Source organism: Pantherophis guttatus, chromosome 1 (assembly GCF_059756535.1).
Source record: "Pantherophis guttatus breed Tessera chromosome 1, ASM5975653v1, whole genome shotgun sequence".
Lineage (NCBI taxonomy): Eukaryota > Metazoa > Chordata > Lepidosauria > Squamata > Colubridae > Pantherophis > Pantherophis guttatus.
Genome location: NC_142063.1, coordinates 119,863,627 through 119,884,515, shown reverse-complemented (window position 1 = coordinate 119,884,515; position 20,889 = coordinate 119,863,627). Strand labels below are relative to the sequence as shown.

Sequence of the window (20,889 nt, the reverse complement as noted above, 5' to 3'; positions counted from 1 at the left end):
GCTGACTTCATCTCTGGGGAGGGGGAAATCCACAATGTGGGCACCACAGCAGAAAAGACCCATCATCAACAGGCTGCCTAACAGCTCCCTAGACCAGTGATGGCAAACCTTTTTGGTACCAACTGCCCAAACCGCAACGTGTATGTGCGTGCTGGAGTGCCGGAAAGCTGAAGACCAGCTGGCCAGTGGGCATGCACGCGCCAGCCAGCTGGTCTTTGGGTTTCTGGCATGCGCATGCGCACCAGTCGCTAGTCTTCGGGCTTCTGGCGCAACCGAACACCAGCTGGTATGTGCTCACCAGAAACCCGAAGAGCAGCTGGTGATGGTGTGTGTGCCCACAGAGAGGGCTCTGCATGCCACCTCTGGCACGCGTGCCATAGGTTCGCCATCACGACCCTAGACAGTGGAACTTGTAGGATGCCCATTTCTATTGGTCCTGGTAGGATGGGCAGATGACATCAGGAAGAGGTAGGCCCTGAAATGAACCAGTTCTGTGTCATTTAGAGCTTTAAAGGTCAACACCGCCACCTTGAATTGGACCCCAAAGCAAATGGAATCAAGATAGCTCATGCAGCAGATGTGTGATGTGTGCTCTACCAGAAACAAATGCTTGGACCATGGCATTTTGCACTATCTGAAGTTTTCAGATACTCTTTTAAGGGCAGCTCCATGCAGAGTGCATTGCAATAGTCCAATCAGGAGGTGACCAGGGCATGAGTGTCTATAAGTAGGGCCCCTTGATCCAGGAACCAGCACACTGGGGTGCACAATGCAAAGTCCCTCCTAGCCACCACTGTCACCTGTTTTTCATGCAGGAGTCACGAGTCCAGGAGGGCTCCCAGATTGTACACAGGAGCAGCGTAACAAAATTGTATCAGAACAATTGATATACTAATGGGCCTGGAAGTAAAACCATATGTCCTTTCTGAAACTTCCTTCTGCCCCCGGTTAAAAAAAGTAGGTGTCTCATGATAATGTGACTTTGGTTCACAAATCTCATTTCTAATGCTTTGCATTGGACATTCCTACCACTGCCTGTGTGGGACTTCAAGCGTGTATATGCTTGAGGAGGAGGGGGTTATGCTACTCATTCCCAAAGTTTTACTGGTTAATAAAATTCCGAGGCAGTGCTGGAGAGAGGAAGCAAAGGGATTCGAAGTACCTTCTTTATAAGGGAAGGCAAAAAGGATTTTTATGTCTTTTGGTTGGATTTCTAATTTTCAGACAAAATGACAGAACAAATTTCTCAGCCTGGTGGCTTCAGGGGAACTGAATGAGGAATTGATGCTCCCCCATAAATATACAGGGGCTCTTGTCAGCAGAGGTGGAGGCATGTTCAGGCTCGGAGTATTACATATACCTGTTGAAAGCATTATAGGCATGAACTGACTGGAAAATCCCCACACTGTGGCTTTTACAAATGAACAGGAAGATGCCTTTTATAGGCAAAGCTGCTTTTCTCCCCACACAGAGGCCCCAGGATCAAGGCAATCAGCTTTGTCAGTAATAGAGCTGACACAGCTCTTCACTGGCTTTGTTAGAAAATAGCATTGCAAAAAATAAGGATTCGTGAAAGAGGTAAATTCCTAATAAACCTGCCCTCTCCTATCTTTTGCTGGGAAGAGATTGACAGTAAAAGGACATCCCCAGATTGTTGCTTCTCAATTACATTATGTTTGATTAAATTAAATTATGATTGATGTTCCTGAGTGGGTGGGATGAAAGTTTACCAAATTATGAGGGGGGAGAGGGGAATAGGATGAGGAAAAACAATGGGATTTTCTGGGGAACTCTGTTTTTCTTAAAGCAAACAGAAATCAATTCAGAAAGGATAAAAAGAAACTCCCAGGAGAATTACTTCACAGAGTATGTAGCTAATGGAATTAATTGTTATCCTGTTGTCTGGTTTATGCCCCTTTAAGAGGGATTGCCTTATTCATGATCAATGTTTATTGCAAGCTCTTTAATCAGAAGTATGACAAAAATGTATAATTTTGGCCTAGCCTTGAGATAACAAATGTACTGTACTGTACTGTACTGTTGTGCTAAGAAGCCATTTCTTCTATCATGATTGTTTTAAGACTTTTAGGTATATTTAGGTATATTTGTGTGGGGACTGTATGCAAGGACAGAAAGATGGGTGTGTTTCCCACCAGTCATTTGTGATCAAAATAGAATGAACATTTTGTGCGCATCTGTGCTTGGTTTTAAGTTTGATGCTCTGAAGGTGATTTGGTAAAACTAGATGAGGACAATGCTGCATTATTGTGAGCCCAGGTTTTGACATACAACACAAGCCCAAAGGAATGACCAAAACTTGCAGTCAGGGACTTTACTTCCAATGCCTAAACTGCTGTTAATAGGTTCCCTAAATAATTATTCTCAACTTCAATTGAAATTTTCTTAATTAATAAATTTAATTCTACATCTTGGGCACTGTACCAAATTATGTGAATTAAGACTCATATTTCCATGAATATTAAGTAAAAAAACAAACAAACCCTTAATTCAGGAGAGTACATGCAGTACTCCCCATCATATACAACATCTGAAACACAATTTAGATGAATGCTTTTTAATTCATTTTTTAAAGTTTAGCATATCATTCAGTCCCTGAGACGTCTGTCTGTCTGTCTGTCTGTCTGTCTGTCTGTCTCTCTCTCTCTGTGTGTGTGTGTGTGTGTGTGTGTGTATGTGTGTGTGTTAAGGCTGTGCCTAGTTTGAAGAAGTGCTTTGGAACTTTTACAGTCACAGAGACTGTTACAGATGAAAATACCTAACCTGATATCTGTAAATATGTGTGCTTGTTTATATGTCATTGTGTGATGTCATTGTGTCACTTACCATTGGTTAGTACTTACCATTAGCCCCGCCTTCTCTGTATATAAGTTCTTGCTCCTCCCAGATTAGTGCCTGTCTAATTGTGTTCCTGAGGAAGAAAAGAAATAAATATTACTATTACAAGAAAGCCTACAGTCTCTTATATATGGGCCTAACCAGGATAACTAAACTAGCAACAAATTGGTAGCAGAGGATGGTTTGGTAGGCCCAACCGAACATAAAGATGCAAGACTCACATAACGACAAAAGAAGACCTGCCACCAGATACATAACGAAAAGAATGGCAGCTCAACTAACTCCTGACAAATATACACCACTTGAAAATATTAAGAAACAAACGCAATTACAAGAAAATGAACTGCTAACACCAAACAAAGAAGATGAGGTAAAAAGAAAAATACTAGAATTAATAGAAACAACTACAGCTGAATCAAATCTGCTTGTGAAAATCCGCAGCATAATAAACGACCACGGAACAGCAGCAGATAACGAAAATAACAAACAAGAAAACTGCAAGGTAAGAAATTCAACCCCTGACTTCAAAAATGACACCAAAGATGGCGACAGCTTCCCGCCTTTTTCATGGCAGCCATCTTACCCACCTAATACCTCTAAAATGCCTGACCAATTACTAAAAGAATTCCAAACCTCAAACTACGAAATAAAAAACAAAACCTACCAAGAAGATGATTACCCGAGTCCAAAAACAAATAAAAAACAATTATTTAAACAAAACAAAGCTCAACCTACTGAAGTAGAAATAGACAATGCTATACAGGTGCTAACTGCAGCACTCGGGACTAAACTAACAATACCAAACAAACAACCAGAAAATGAAATAGAAAATTCTAAACTACCATCTACCAAAGGCCAAAAAGAAATAGACTGTCTAAAGAAAGGCCTAGCCACCCGAAGAAAGACAAGCTGGCAATCATACTTACCTACTGAAGAGCAGCTCCCTGAACAACCCGGCTCCATTGGCAATGGCGGCCCGCCTCAAGCTCCACTTACTGACGACCTCAGAGAAGACTCCCCGATGAGCAGAGCAGCACCCCAGGCATTCTTCAGTCACCAGAGGCCCTCCGGAAACAAAGCAGAGCAACAGAAGGCCGTCTGGGACTTCACCCCAGGAGCTGCAGACACAGGAACCTCCCTCATCGACTGCTGGAGAAAAATGAGGACTGAGCATGCCCAGAACGAGCCTGCAAAGAAAGAAGAAGGAAACATAAATACAAGTCAGCGCAACATAGAGATAAGTAAATACAGACATACATCTACCATACCCAGGCCTTATTGTGAGTATGCTAAGGTCTTAAATCATGGACAGCTACTAAACATGAATAACACCTCACTACACTCAGGGACAATACCTCCAGACTTTATAAAATTGAAATTAGATGGAAGCAACTTAATGGAATGGGATCAGTGTTTACAGATTGTATATATGAAAGAAAATGTTTTATTTTTTATTGATAACCCACCAAATAAGCCTTGGACCTATGAAATAGACTGCCTCCACCACAAAGCATACTATATGTTAATTGTTTCTATTTCCCCAAGTATACTCCCCAGTATAGAGCATAATTTAACTGTATTTGAAGTATATCAAAAATTATTCAGACTGTTCTATAGCAAAAATGTAGCCACTACCACAAAAATCTCTAGGGAATTCTATTCTGCCAAACTAAAACATGATACATCCATGAGTGAGCATATCTTGAATTTAAACGCTGTAAGAGCAGACCTTATTCAAAGGGGAGAAACCATTTCTGACAACACCATGAAAAGCATTATAATTAACTCACTAGATCACAGCTGGGATAACTACATTACACTAATAGATAACCTAAGTATAGAGCAAATTACTTTAGAAAACCTTACCAATAAGCTTATTACTGAAGATAGACTTAGAAGAGAGCGATATACACAACAAAGAGAAGGTAGAAATCAAAGAAGGACTGATTTCAGGGCCAGAGACAGATACCCACATGAATGTCTCACATGTGGATCTGAAAGACATCAGAGTAGAGACTGTCCCAAGAATATAGGATACAGTGACTCATATAAACACAAGGATAGAAGAATACACTTTTTAGACAGAACCTCCCCAGATTACAGGTATAAGAGAAGAGAATCACCACACTCTAGAGAAAGACAAACATACAGAAATAACCCTAGAGAAAATAAGAAAGGATCACTATATGGAATAAGAAATAATAACACTTTGATATCTGATTCACTCAACACCTGGCTCATAGATTCAGGAGCCACATGCCATACAACTCATAATAGAGAAATATTAAGTAACTTCACTGAAAAGAAATATTATATTAAAGTAGCAAACCAAAATAGAGTCCTAGTGAGAGGAATAGGAGACACGCATATAAAAGGTATAGGAAAAATAGAGGGGGTACTATTTGTGCCCGAAATTCCAAATAACATATTGGCAACCCTAAAGTTAAGCTTAGACAATGCAATAGAAACCACTTTCAGAGGTGGAAAGGTATTCATGACTAAGAACAACAGAAACATAGGTAAACTATTTACAAATGATGGACTAACATACCTACTGCCACAAGATAACGAACTAGTCTATGCAAACTATCAATTAAGAAACAAAAAACCAAATTCAGATAGCCATGATGAAAATAATGATAAGAATGCATCAAACACTGATACTAATATGTCTGAAAATTTAAACAATGGAAAACCTATTCACGATAATTGTAGTCACTTACTCCACAGAAAGCTAGGACACGCGAGCTTTCCAGTCATACGAAAAATGTTAGAGTGTTCCGAAGATTTAAAAATAAAGAACTGTAAAAATTACTTAGAATGCTCTGTATGCAATTCTTCCAAAATTAAAAACAAGCCAAAACCCAAAAAAGCCACCCGCACCACACAATCAACCTTTCAACTAATTCATATGGATGTAGTAGGCCCATTAAAACCTTCAATTAAATACAAAAAAAGATACTTCCTGACCATAGTCGATGACTATAGTAGATTTGGTTTTGTATACACCCTTAACCACAAAAGTGAGGTTTTCAAAAAATTTAAGGAGTTCTTTAAAATGGTAGAAACACAATACAATACCAAAATCAAACAAATAATGACTGACAGGGGGTCGGAATTCCTATCCAACGAATTTTCAATTTGGCTAAAATCACAAGGAATATTGCACTTTAAATCTTGTCCATTTTCCCCATTCCAAAATGGAGTCTCTGAAAGGAAGAATGGTTTGCTACAAACCATGGTTAAATGTGTGTTAGATGATGCTGGTTTAAACCAGTCATTCTGGGCTGAAGCCCTTAATTATTCCAATTACACTATAAATCGCTTATGGTCCAGTACAATCAATAAGACCCCATACGAACTCATGTATGGAAGGAAACCAAAAATTGGGCATTTACACGTATTTGGTGTATCTGCTGATGTATATGTGCCCTCACAGTTAAGACGCAAAGGAGAGAAAGTATCCAAAAGACTGATATTTATGGGGTACGAATCAGGAACCAAGGGATATCGCTTCATTGATAAAAATAATCACTTCATTGTATCCAGATCTGCCGTGTTTCATGAACACATGAACTGGTCAAAATTACATCTCAATGAAATTTACCCAGAATCAAAAAATATTACACACACGCACGCAAAACATCACACATCAGATACGAACCCCAAATCCACATCTACTAACAGAATCAAATGCCCAGTAATAGTTAATGATGAATGGAAAAAAGGACACCCCACTTTGAAAGTAGATCAATTAACCGAAAAAGAAGCTAAGTATATGCATAGCGATGAACATCCCCAGAATAGGCCCATTAGATCCAATAGGGGCATAATTCCTAAAAGATTAGATGATTACGTACTGTCTATCCAAGCTAAACACCTGACTCCTAACACATATGATGACATACTTAAGCTACCCCTAGAAGAAAAAAGTAAGTGGGAGGAAGCAATGAAAAAAGAGATGGACAGTTTGAGAGAACTAAATGTATATACACCAACAGACCTGCCCACTGAGAAATCCCCTATTGGCACTAGGTGGATCTATAAAATCAAGGAGCTAGAGGATGGTAAATTCCTATACAAAGCCAGGTTGGTGGCTCAAGGCTTTGCCCAAAGATTTCCGGATGACTATGAAGACACTTATTCCCCAACCGTTAGATCAGAAAGCGTGAAAACAGCACTAGTGTTAGCTTCTATCTTAAATCTGGAAGTATATCAATTTGACGTGCAGACAGCCTATCTGCACGCTGATCTAGATAAAGAAATTTATGTGAAAGCACCCCCAGGAAAGGATACAAAAAAGGGAGAAATTTGGCTATTAAACAAGAGCCTTTATGGACTAAAACAGTCCGGTAAGCGGTGGTATGAGTGCTTATCAAAGATACTTAAAAATATGGGTTTTGTAGCTACTTCATCTGATTTTTGTTTTTTCACAAAAAAAAAATAATGATTCTATTGAATATGTTTTGATTTATGTTGATGATATATTGTATTTTGGACACGACAAAATTAAATGTGATAATTTCGCTGAACAACTAGGCAAAAATTTCAACTTAAAAATATTAGGAAAGGTAAATAAGTATCTAGGAGTCCAAATTGACAAAACAGATAAGGGGTTCAAATTATCTCAGAAAGACAAGATTATGGAACTCATACAAAAATGTAATTTAATTAATTCAAAAATTTGTGATACTCCTATGTCAACTGATTTTTATAGGAATGTGTATAATGAGTACGAACCATTCAAGGATAACACGTTATATCGATCAATTATTGGGTCCTTATTATACATATCTAATTGGACCAGGCCTGATATCACCCTTGCTGTAAATTTGTTGTCAAGACATGTAAGCAATCCTAACTCATACCACTGGGAAGGAATTAAGAGGATTCTAAAATATCTAAAGTCTAGCATTGATATGTGCTTATTCTTAGAACCATTCATTTCTGAAAAACCAACTTTGACCTGCTACGCTGATGCTGATTGGGCTACTGATTCAAAAACCAGAAAAAGTACTTCTGGCTATGTTTTTCTTATAAATGGCTGTGCGGTGCACTGGTACACAGGCAAACAGAATTTAATTGCCACTTCCACAGCGGAAGCCGAATATGTTTGTTTATCCAAAGCGGTCAACAATCTAACTTGGTTCGATGACTTGTTAACCAATGTGTGGGATGAACCTGTTTATCCAATTATTATCAATGAGGACAATAAGGCAGCAATTGATATATCAGCTTCCGAAGCAATAGGTCAACGATCTCGACATATCGATATAAAATATAAACATGTAAGACAACTGTCAAGTATAGGATTTATTAAAGCTATCCATTGCAATACTAGTGAACAAATTGCTGATATCCTCACTAAGCCATTGCCAACCAAACAACATATGTATTTGACTTCCAAACTTGATGTGCATATATAATCTTAATAACCCACCATTAGTTAGGTATTTTAGAGGGGGATTTGTTACAGATGAAAATACCTAACCTGATATCTGTAAATATGTGTGCTTGTTTATATGTCATTGTGTGATGTCATTGTGTCACTTACCATTGGTTAGTACTTACCATTAGCCCCGCCTTCTCTGTATATAAGTTCTTGCTCCTCCCAGATTAGTGCCTGTCTAATTGTGTTCCTGAGGAAGAAAAGAAATAAATATTACTATTACAAGAAAGCCTACAGTCTCTTATATATGGGCCTAACCAGGATAACTAAACTAGCAACAGAGACTTTCTGACTTTTTTCAGGCTTTCACAGCTGAATCAGACCAAAGATTTATCTTTGATATCCTATTTCTCATAATGGATAACAAGAAAATGATGGAAAGATTACGAGGAGACAGGAACATTTCATGCACTGCGGTAATTATAATTGATAGTTGTTGACAGCTTAATTTTCCAAGAACATGCCCTATGACAGCCATCTAACTTGCTTGTTGTGAATTCTGTGATCTTACATGAGGATGAGTTTTCTTTGGCCTCCATCTTCCACTACTTAGTTTATGCTAGGTCCTGTATCTATTTCTCTATTGACCAGAATTCTCAGGATAACTTTTCAATACATTGCACATGCATACCCTTCTTTTTAAGGATGTGCGTGTGCAACGTATTGAAAAGTTAATATGTTGAAAAACCTTCACAAAGTTAAGTAATGTATTGAAAAACCTTCTTTTTAAGGTTTATACATTTGACAGAAGCCATTTTTTTATATCACTCCCCAAAGTACAGGACATTCTGTTTGAATCTGAATCTGGTAATTCCAGAATGCCAATAATTAATTATTAAAAGTCCCTTATTGCTTAACAGCTTATTTCCTTCTGTAAATCATAACCAAAATTCAGAATTATGTTTGGAGGAACACCTTGAGCTTTCTGAGGAATACTGTACTCTTTAAGAATAACTATGGAATCTTAGTTCTTCAAGGAACATGGGTTTCTTCCTCAAAGTATGGAAAATACCTTACAGAAGGAAGCTTAATTCTTACCTAGTCCAGAAAACAGTTACCAAATATTTGAAGAGTAAAAGGCAGGATTTCCTGTAAACAAAGAAAGATTTAGGTCATGAGAAAGAATTTTGCAAAGAATGGGCCTTTGAAAGGGTTTAAAGTTACAGAATAACAGTGTTAGCAGGAACTTTTGAGGTTTTCTAGTCCAACCCCCTGTTCAAGCAGAAAACCCCATATCATTTCAGACAAGTGGTTGTCCAATCTCTTCTTAAAATCCTCTAGTGTTGGAGCACCCACAACTTCTGGAGGTAAGATGTTCCACTGATTAATTGTTGTCAGGAAATTTCTCCTTAATTCTAGGTTGCTTCTCTCCTTGATTAGTTTCCATCCATTGCTTCTTGTCTTGCCTTCAGGTGCTTTGGACAATAGGTTGACCCCATCTTTTTTGTGGCTGCCCCTTAAGATATTGGAACACTGCTATCATATCACCCCTAGTCCTTCTTCTTTTCATTAAACTAGACCAAATTGATCCTTCATAATCCTGATAGGATTCAATTGCTTTCAGTTCTAGGTCCTGGTTGCTAAAAATAACATATAGTATTTTAAGCTTTTTCATTGTTCCTGAATTATTCTTGTTTAAGAAATCTTGCTCTTGGAGAGACTCTATGCTCTTAGTGGCATATTTAATCTCTTGCTTGAATCTTATGAAAGAACTTTGGTCTGGCTTCCAACCCTGCTCGGAGTTACTGCCTTTCTTTATTACAATACTACTTATTCACCTGTTTGTTCAACAGCCAAATGATACCTTAGTAGTTGGATTAAATTTTGTGCTAATTCTATTTTTTTCCTCAGGGACTACATTATTTTCCACTCTGCTTCCACAGTCCATCAGTTCTTCAGATTTTTATTCTATAGACTATAAACAATATGGCTGACTTGCTTTACCAAGAAATTTTAAGAATTCCTTACAGTTCAAGGTTGCCAATTTCTCCCTTCAAATAGAAGTTGTTGCATCGGCAGCTTCATAACAAATAAAAATGCCATTGGGTTGTTTTTTTTCTCATTGCACCCAAGAACACTGCGGTCATGTGCAAATATCTGTAAGCAACCACAGATGGAGAGCTAGTTGTTTTCACTGGGGACTAAATAAAGAAAGATCTTTAACCAAAGAAATACGTTTAACCATTTTAGAGAGCACACAAAAGTGCTAACTTGAGTTTTGCTTGAATATGAATAGGATAATCTTTTCAGTAGAATAATTTTATTAGCCTGGAAAGGTGTTACCAGACTTCTGTTGATTAATTTAATTTTTGCATGTGGTGAAATCTAGATAAATCTCTCATTGTAAAATTCCTCAGCCCTTCCTCCTGGAAATGGCATTTCTCATCTAGGAGGAAAAAAAAAAATACAGGCAGAAGGCAATCAGCTTGGTCATGAGGGTAAAGCACGCTGATCAGCTCACAATGTCTCTAGAAAAAAATGGTTTTCAGCTCCCAGATCTGCAAAACAATGGCTTTCCACCTGTGAAATTCCTGGTCATCTGACTAACTATACACTAAGGCTGCAACAAAGAAGCACACCAACCAACTCTTTCTTTTGCAGAGATTAAGGATACATAGGATATTTTTTTTCAAGCCAAAGCAGACTTCCCAGTAGCACTTCCTATTGTACTTTGCTTGCTATTCTCATTTCCATTTTTCATTGTCTCATGTTTCTCATGAATGTTTCTAGATCAGAAACCACCACTGGCTAAAATGTCTATTTGAATCTGCTTTTAGTTTCAGAAATGGTTGGTTGGTTGGTTAGTTGCTATAAATCATGACCTCCTCCCACCCTCCGGCAAAACTCGCCAAGTACAATTTCAGTGTGAAAATTCAGAGAACTGTGAAATCATAACATCCTAGCTTGATGGCATGCAGTTGAATATCTATAGGACTGGCTGGAGCATCAAAAGCACAAGTAGAAGGAGGCAAGAGTTCCCACTGAGAAAACAGTCCATGGTAATAAACAAGAAAGTGACTAGATAAGTTTTGATTAGTTTTATAGAGCTTTAGGGCATGACGTCATGTCCCCAACCCATAGCTCAATTATTACCTGATAACTGTTTTGTCAGTCATGTTCTCACAACAAAGCTTCCACCTTGTTCAAAGGTCACTGAAGAAGCAACTTGCATTCACCTTTTGCTGTTCTGGTGTTAAAATTGAGATGTTTCCTCTCTCTTTCTCACACAAGTCTTGTTGCCAGAATGGCAAAGTGGTCAATGGTGCAGTTTCGGGCTAGGTTCTGCTCAATTCCTTGAGATAGAAGAAGTCCTTATTGAAGGCTAGTGATTTAGTTATACCCAAAGAAGGCAGGAACTGATAAGGTGAGGTAGCATATATGGAATTAGACAAGCTATTATAGGCACAAAGAGGTTGCTGTTATGGCTTGCTTTGTGCTAGACTTTGCAATAGACCCAACGAATGTGCAAATAGGCATGGGACTGTGCATTCCTTTTTTTTTTTCTCATTAAAAGTTTTTATTTTATAAACAAACAAACAATACATAATCAATCATTCCATATATCTTCTGAATACATCTTTTGTATCTTCTTTTTACTCCTCCAATATTTATCATATCTTAATATTATCATTTCCTTTATTATGACATTTCCCCCACATTTCTTACTTCTCTATTAATACATTTATCTAGCTTTTAGTTTTATTAAAAATTAAACAACAATTTTATCCCCAACAACCTTCAACCCCCTCCCCCCTCCCCCACCCCCGACTTCCCAGAGCAAAAACAGGGTGTAACATTAAACAAGCATAAGCTAAAATATACTAATTTACTACAAGATTCAAAACTCCCTCAGACTCTTTAACTCCTCTTTTAAAAATTATTCATCAGCCTCCCCTTTTAAAATTCTAAATTAAACATTTTAAAACTTTCTTTAAAGCATATCTTTTTAAAAGAAAAGAATATATTTCTTGAATATATATATATATATATATTATTTTAAGTTAAACCTTTTAAAATCTCTTAATACCTTTAATAAGACATTTTAATAAGACATTTTTAATAAGACATTCTCCAAGATATAAATTTCAAAACTTTTTTTCCCTTCAAAAGGCTATCCATATAATCTTAAAAATACTAATAATCCATTGAGTTAAATTATTTCTAACTCTTGAATTCATTCTTCAAAATATCAATTTCAAAGCTTTCAAAAAGTTATCAATTAAGTTTAAAGTTAAGCATTTTAATACCTCAATATTTTTTTAAAAAACTATCCATTTTTAGTTAAACATATTTACTTAAACTTAAAAGATACTAATTTCAGTAAAATTTTCAAATTTATTATTAAAATCCTCCCCAAAAGAAACTAATCTTCAATTCTCCCTTTCTTTCTATATTTTTTCCAGTCCTTCTTCTTCAATAGTACTTTCTTCATCAACATTGCTCCTCCCCCTGCTTTTATTTTCGAAAATTTTTGAATATAGATTTGAGGCTGATGCATCTTTGGAAATCGTTCTCTTCTAAAACTTATCTCCTTCAATTTGAAACCTCCATTTTGACTCATTCTGCTTATATAATCAGTCACTTCCTTCCTTGAAAATTGATTCTGTCTATCAAGCCAAAAATTGTCACGATAAAGTTTATTAGTCTGCAGGAAAGAGTCTATTTGCTGCTTTTCAATTAACTGCATAGAAGCTTCTGCCAAAACCTCTGTTTCCAGTGTGCTAACTTCCATCATGATCCTGACAGCCTCTTCTTCCTGCTCCAAAGTCGAAATAGCTTGATTTTCTTCCTCTTTTCCAGCCAGCAAATCATTGTTGTTCTCCAGATTATAATTTTGAATAATCCTTTCAACTGATTCCAATATAACAGAAGTATAAAAATTTAAGAGTTCTTGTAAAACCTTTACAGTCACAACTTGTGAATTTGCTGGCTCATATAATAATGATCCTCCATCCTTGATGTCAGCCATATTTCAATTTCCACTTTAAATTTATTCAGCTGTCAGGTCAATAAGTCCAATAATTTTCCACACAATTTAGAAGTATAAAGTAGTTGGTGTCAGTACTATAGTCTTTTTCATTCCACTAGCACTTTAAATCTTTTTCTTGCTGCGTAATCCAGTAGCTTTTACAATGCAGGTCTAACAATCACTTTCATTAGTAAGTTTCGTTTCAACGCCCTTAAGCGCCATCTTTTTTCTTTTTCTTTTAAATGGAGTTAAAGTTTAGTACTTGCATTTTCTGTTCTCCTGATTTTGCTCTGCCAACGTCCAGGTTCAAATTTTCTCATAATCCTTAAAATTGCTCTGCTGGTGTGGTCACGACCCTTTGTTCTGCATAAAGCAGAATCGTCCCGGATCCAGAGCACTGAAGGGCTTTCAGGGAGCTCTCACCCTGCAAACCCCAGGCTTAAAAAAAAGCCTGGGGGTCTAGGGGAGCTCTACCCAGACCCTTCTGCTCTTCTCTCCCCCTTTTTCCCTGGGGGGGGAGTTTCGAGCTGCTAGAACAGCTGATTTTCGCTGTTCTAGCAGCAAACGGAATCACGGGGCTGGAGCTCCTAAAGGAGCGTCCATTCGGGGAACGCGGAGCCACCGGAAGTCCTGGGACTGTGCATTCCAATGCTTGCCAAATTATGACACCTGCTTTAAACTCCTGATAACTTGGAGCAGTGGTCTCCAACCTTTCCACTCCGAGGACTGGCAGTGGCAGAGGGGGGGAAGGATGGTTTCATGCATGCACCCACCGCTTGTGCATATGGAGCTTTGTACATTCGCCCACGGCTTCTGCTGCCCAGTTCCCAGCAGGACGCAGACCACTCCCAGTCCCCAGACCAGGGTTAGAAACCCCTGACTTGGAGGACCTTCTGATCTGCACAGACATCTTCCCCAATAACCCATCCCAGGGGCCAGCCAACATCCTTTCCGGAAACATTCATTCAAATTGGTCATTTCTTAACTATGTTTGCAGTGCTTCTTCTAAAAAATTACCTTCATTTGTTCTGGGAAGAAATATTAAATGTGGAAATTTGAAATGTTACTTCTGCTTAATATTACTTCTGCTTAATATTACATGTTACTTTTGCTTAATATTACATGTGCATTCATATGTATACTCAGAGGTATCATTTTTGTTTGTCTTTGTTCTTGGTTTCTTTTCCTTTTTACCTTTTGAGTTTTCTAGATGAGGTTTTCTTTCACCAATAATAATTCTATAATAATGATAATGATAATAAATTATATTTGTGATATGTATTTAAATGTCCAGTTGACTGAGTTTCATGTTTAATGAATAAAAGATAATAATAATAATAATAATAATAATAATAATAATAATTTTAAAAATAATAAAGCAACTTGTAATGGGTTGTGAAAATAATCATGGGAGACAGGAATAAACCAGGGGTGAAATCCAGCAGGTTCTGACAGGTTCTGGAGAACCAATAGCAGAAATTTTGAGTAGTTCGGCGAACCGGCAAATACCACCTCTGGCTGGCTCCAGAGTGGGGTGGGAATGGAGATTTTGCAATATCCTTCACCTGGAGTGGGGTGGAAATGGAGATTTTGCAGTATCCTTCCCCTGCCACACCCACCAAGCCACGCCCACCAAGCCACACTATGCCCACCAAGCCATGCCCACAGAACTGGTAGTAAAAAAAAATTGGATTTCACCACTGGAATAAACCCATAGACAATGGTCTGCTAAAACAAATCTGTATCTGAAGCAGGAATGGGGTTGGTTGGAGACTCCATCTCAAACATGATTGACTCTCTCTAGTTCTCCAGCATGTAAAGTCAGGGGAGATGGAAGCCATTTTAGACTTGCAGGATTTTGTTACTCTGACCTTACAATAAAGGTAGTAACAGTATTCTTGGCTTTGGTTTCCTAATCTGGATTATGTTGAAAGGTTGACAACACTGCAGAGCCATTCTTTTTTCTGTTTCAAGAAATGTATTCTTTTGATACATGCACAAACTTACTGGAGAGATAAGGTTGTGATGGAAACTATACACAAACATTTTAGCACACAGTGCTTTTCCTGTATCTTTATTTAGCTCTCTGTGTATGGGCCTTATCAACAGTTTCATGACTGACGGAACTTCCAAATTTGCTGTAACAATCAAATGTTGAGGCACAAAGGTCAAAGAACTTAATTTGCTGATTCATTCATTACGCATGCAACTGATTTAGAATATTTATTCATTTAAAGAGAAAGCATACAGATTCCAGTTCTGTGAATCCATAGACCTTATCCATGATACAGCACTTCGATAATAGTTAATGATTTAGTTTCAAGAGCTGTGTTTGTATTACAGCTGTATTTGAAACAGTACAAATCAATAGTACTTTGCCTTTGGATTAGCATTAATTAGACATGATTCTGGATATTTTCATAGCTGAATCTTAACAAGTCTACTTCTGTTAACCAAATGATCATTACAAAAATATTAAATGTTGGGATAACTTCATTCCTGTTCCTACAACTTGTCCATTCTAGGTAGCTCAAATATCCTGTCATAATCAATGAGGTATAAAATGGGTGAAATGCTCCTGGTTCGGACCGGATCGCCCAATCCGGTAGCAATGATGGCAGGTGGTTCGGAGAACTGGTAGCAAAAATCCCTGTGCCTCCCCCCATGCCCAGCTGAGCCGCGCGATCATTAGAGGCTGTTTTTTTTACTTTTAAAAGCATTTTTTCTACAACCTCTTTGGCTGAAAAAATGCTTTTAAAAGTTAAAAAAAAGCCTCTGATGATCGTGCGGCTTAGCTGAGATCGTCAGAGGCTTTTAAAAGCATTTTTTACAACCTCTAAAGAACCTTCCTATAGATATTGTAAGATTAGCCTACTATACTGTATCAGAATTCATTGTAAATGGTTAACTGGTCTATCGCAATCTCAATTCCAGGCTTGCATATAGCCTGATAAGAGTTTTCGGACCAGGCTGAGAAAGAAAATTAGATGCTAGATCTCTGTCGCAGAGAAACCTAAAACCATATTATTAAGATATTCTCATTCAAAGTCTGTATTTTTCAGCCCCATGACATAGATCAGGCCAAGGAACAAATTCCATGGAAGTCTGAAACTGTTTTTATTAAGATGACTATTGTAACAGAATCTTACAATTCTTCATATAGAGTAGAGTAGAGTAGAGTAGAGTAGAATAGAATAGAATAGAATAGAATAGAATAGAATAGAATAGAATAGAATAGAATAGAATTTTTTATTGGCCAAGTGTGATTGGACTCACAAGGAATTTGTCTTGGTGCATATGCTCTCAGTGTACATTAAAAAAAAGAATTTTCCCCCTTTTTTATGGTCACCCAAATCAGGGGGTTGTGTATGAGGGAGATGGGGGTTAAGAAGTTTGATATGTAGGGACTTCCGGCGGTGACGTCAGCGTGTAAGGAGTGAGGGGAACGAGGCTCCGTCCCCAAAGCTCCAATTTTCTTGATTGGAAGCCGTTTTTGGCACTATCGACCACGGAGAGGTCGACAGAAAAAGGAGGACTCTCTAGGACCTCGGGGTGACAGCAATCACCCTGAAGGTTCAGAGGAAACCCTCCTAATTCCAGCCAGGAAAAAAACCAGCCATCTTGGCTGGCCGGAGCGCTGTCAACCGATAAGTGTGGAAGTGAAGATTCAAGAGAAACATCGGTAAAGACTAAGTAGATTGAGATATAAAGGTATAATTATAAGGACCTAAATATATTGGCGAGAATAGGACTCCAGAAAGCGGCGGCAAGATCGTCAAGCAAGCGGCGAGAGACAGTGATCGGAGCGAAGCTCAATACACACAATGACAACGCAGATTTGACAGGCGAAAGGAACGAGTGACAGACAAAGAGGATTACAAGTAAGCGGTGGATTATAACCTTAAAATAACACAATTTGACTTAACAGAAGAAAAAAGGATTATTTAAGAGAAAGATTGTAGAAAGTAAACCTAAAGAACTGAGACTTTTTTAAGATCGTTGTGAGCGGAAGGAAACCAACTGAACAGTAGCGAATGGCGGACTGAGGATTTGGAGAAGGAAACTTTCACTTTGTATCCAGCGACAATAACAAATTCAACTACAGACACGAGACGTGTAGTGAGACATTAGATACATTGACGCTGTTGCTAAAGGAGATACAACCAACTACACAGGATTATTGGAACAATTGATTTACTTACGGATTTAATAGAGGATATTGAAATAGAACTGGGACAGCTGAGTGTAAAGAGGGCGAACTGAAGAACGAAGGAAGAAGGAAGGAGAAGGAAGCAACCCCAATTGGTCTGAGAGTGATATACTTGAGAACTTTAAATATTAAACTGCTAAATTTCATCTATTTTAAAACTTACTTAACTTTGCTTAAAGAATATTAATATCAAATCTGAAATTATTATAATACATAATAAGGAATTGATTTAACATTATTATTATTATTATTATTTTCTTTTTCTTATTGTCTCACTGTTTCCTACCCTATTGAAATAATTATATAGATTGCAAAATAATATATTGATTAAGTGGAATTATATTGCATATTGACTAGAAAGTTAGATATTAATATAGACATTGCATAGAGATTGTTATAGATATCATTAAGGAATAATAATTGTAATAATTAATATAGGTAGCATATATTGGTAACGGTGATATAACTCAATAGAATACTTTAGATTATTTATAGAGAACTTTAATCCCATTGATCTATCATAGAAAGGTTATATAGAGATTGTTTAATTTTAAAGTGAATTTAAGTATTGTGATTATTCAGTATTTAAGTATTAATTGCATTATACTGTTTAGGGACAAGAATAGAAGAATGAATTGTTAAAATACTGTTTTTTCTCCCTAACTCCTTCGAATTAACTATCCTGATCCTTATATAACGATATTCCACCCACCCCCAATCAATTAGTATATGAAAATTTGGGGAAAATTAATACAAAAGACAACGATGGCAACATCTTCACTAACAATAACTAAATCAGGGAAAAAATTAACAACAAACCCAATAACTACACAATCTTCACCCGCACAACAAAAAACCATAGACACGATGTTAACTACAGACAAAGAAAAAACTGCCAGTGCACACAGCATACAGAATATACAGTCTATACTAGCTATGATTCAGGAGGGGATGAACAAAACCCAAGAAAAAATTGCAAATAACCACGAAGAAACAAAAAAGAACCATGAGGAATTGAAATCAGAAGTAGGACAAATAAATGATAATATTAAAAAAATGGACGATAAGATCGAGAGAATACAACAAAACATAGTCAAAAACGAAGAACGAATCCAAAACATGGAAGCCAAAATGATTCTAACGGAGAAAAAGATGGACAATATCGAACAAAATCAAATGGAGTCAAACAGAGAACTCGAAGAGTCAATTACCCATTTAGAATTAGAAAAAGCATCATTCTTCTTACGATTTCAAAATATTGCAGAAACAAAAGGAGAAGATCTAAGAGACCTGATGACAGATATATTAGTAGAGGCTACCCAAAAGGAAAAAAGCGATATTAGTAGGGAAATTGACGAAATATATAGAGTCCATACGAACTATGCCCGTAGGAACAAACTACCTAAAGAAATACATGTTAGATTCGCACGTAAAACTGTAAAAGAAGAGATTTACACGTCCATGAGAGAGGGAAAACCCTGCTACCAAGGGAAAGAAATAATAACCCTAAAACAAGTTCCAAGAAGAATAAGAGAATACAGAAAAAACTACAACTTTTTGACAACCCTACTGATTCAACACAAAATAATGTTCCGCTGGCTGGTGCCAGAGGGAATCTTAATATCTTGGGACGACAAAAAATATAAAATCGATACGATAGAGAAGGCACAAGAATTCTTTGATACTCACTTTATAATAGAAGAGGAACAGGAAACTAGACGTGATTCAGATAATGTAAACCAGGAACACCCCACGGGGGAAACAAAAAAAGGAAGGGAAGAGAAGGAGCCTAGGGAAAGGGAGAAGATGGAGAGAGAAGGGGCTAGGGAGAAAACGCATATGGTAACAAGAAACACAAGTAAACTTAAACTAATAAAGAAAAACTAAAGGAAATGGGACGAGAGTTGAAATTAATTTCAATTAATATAAACAGCCTTAATCTACCAACCAAAAGAACACACACTTTCAGAAAACTTCAAAAATTAGACATAGATATTATCAACCTACAAGAAGTACATATCAAAAAACAACATCAACAGTTACTAGAAAACAGAAAACTTGGAACACTATTCACCTCACTATCAGATCAAAAAAAAAGAGGTATCACAGTATACATTAAAAGCCATATCCAGGCAAAACAAATCTACACAGATGAAGATGGCAGGATACTAATGATAGATATTAAGATGGAGACCCGAAATATGTTATTGATATCAATATATGCCCCGAACGGGACCCAAAAAGAATACTTTAAAAAGATACACGATAAAATTAAAGAATTAGACTATGAACATCTATGTATAATAGGGGACTATAATGCAATTGTTGACATGGACTATGACTACCAAAGTAACAAAAAAAATAACTCTAGGAAAAAGACACTACCTGATACCTTTAAGGACATGATTCAAGAGTTACAATTGAAAGATGCCTGGAGAGAACTGAATAAAACTAAAAAACAGTATACTTATTATTCAAATCCTCACCAGTCCTGGTCCAGACTAGACATGGCCTGGATGACTGCAGAATTAAGAGAAAATATAAAAGAAATTGAAATCACACCGAATATATGGGCGGACCACAGTCCTATAACAATAGTCTGGAAAGGCCAGCCAAAAAGGGGACGATGGATGATGGATAGAGAGATCATTAAAGATAAAGAATACATAGAGATGATAAAGAAAGAGATGGAGATATTTTTCCAAATAAATAACAGGGAACAAACATCATTGCAAGTCCTATGGGACACTACAAAGGCATATATAAGAGGATTAACAATCTCATTTAAGGCGAAGAAAAATAGAGAGAAACAGCAAAGAAGAAACGATTTATTGACGGAGCTCAGAAAACAGGAAGCAGAATTACAGAACAGACCTGACAAGAAAGAGATCAAGGGGAAAATAAATCTCATCAAACATGAAATAAATTTAATAACAACAACAGAAATAGCTAGGAAAATCAAAATGGCAAAACAAAACCAATTTGAATTCGCAAATAAAACAGGACGTTGGTTGGCTTATAAACTAAAGAAAGAAAAGGAAAAAAAAATAATACACCAACTACAAGATGAACAAGGACAATTACAGCACATGGACGAAGAAAAAAAGCGAATCATAAGAAATTTTTACCAGGAATTATATGCACAGGAAGAAATTCAATTGGAAAAAGTGAAAGAGTATATAAATAAATCCAACATTCAAGAGATAAAGGAAACTCAAAGAGAACTCTTAAACAAACCAATATCGATGTCAGAATTAATGGAAGCAAAGAAGAAGCTGAACAACAATAAAACACCAGGTCCAGACGGCATCCCAGCGGAATTTTACAAAATCGAATACCAGCCAATAGATGATATTTTATTACAAGTCCTAAATGAAGCAATCTTAGAAGCCAAAATTCCCAAAT

At 37.0% G+C, this 20,889-nt stretch overlaps 1 protein-coding gene across 1 annotated transcript in view; it reads left to right on the top strand.

Moving 5' to 3' along the window:
• The first annotated feature begins 1,422 nt into the window (after positions 1-1,422).
• SLC11A1 (solute carrier family 11 member 1) overlaps positions 1,423-20,889 on the top strand; it is a 74,185-nt gene continuing 54,718 nt past the window's right edge. Inside the window, exons 1-2 of the mRNA XM_087881665.1 lie at positions 1,423-1,578; positions 8,608-8,721. The gene's annotated coding sequence lies outside the window, so the exon portion shown is untranslated. The remainder of the gene's footprint in view (positions 1,579-8,607; positions 8,722-20,889) is intronic.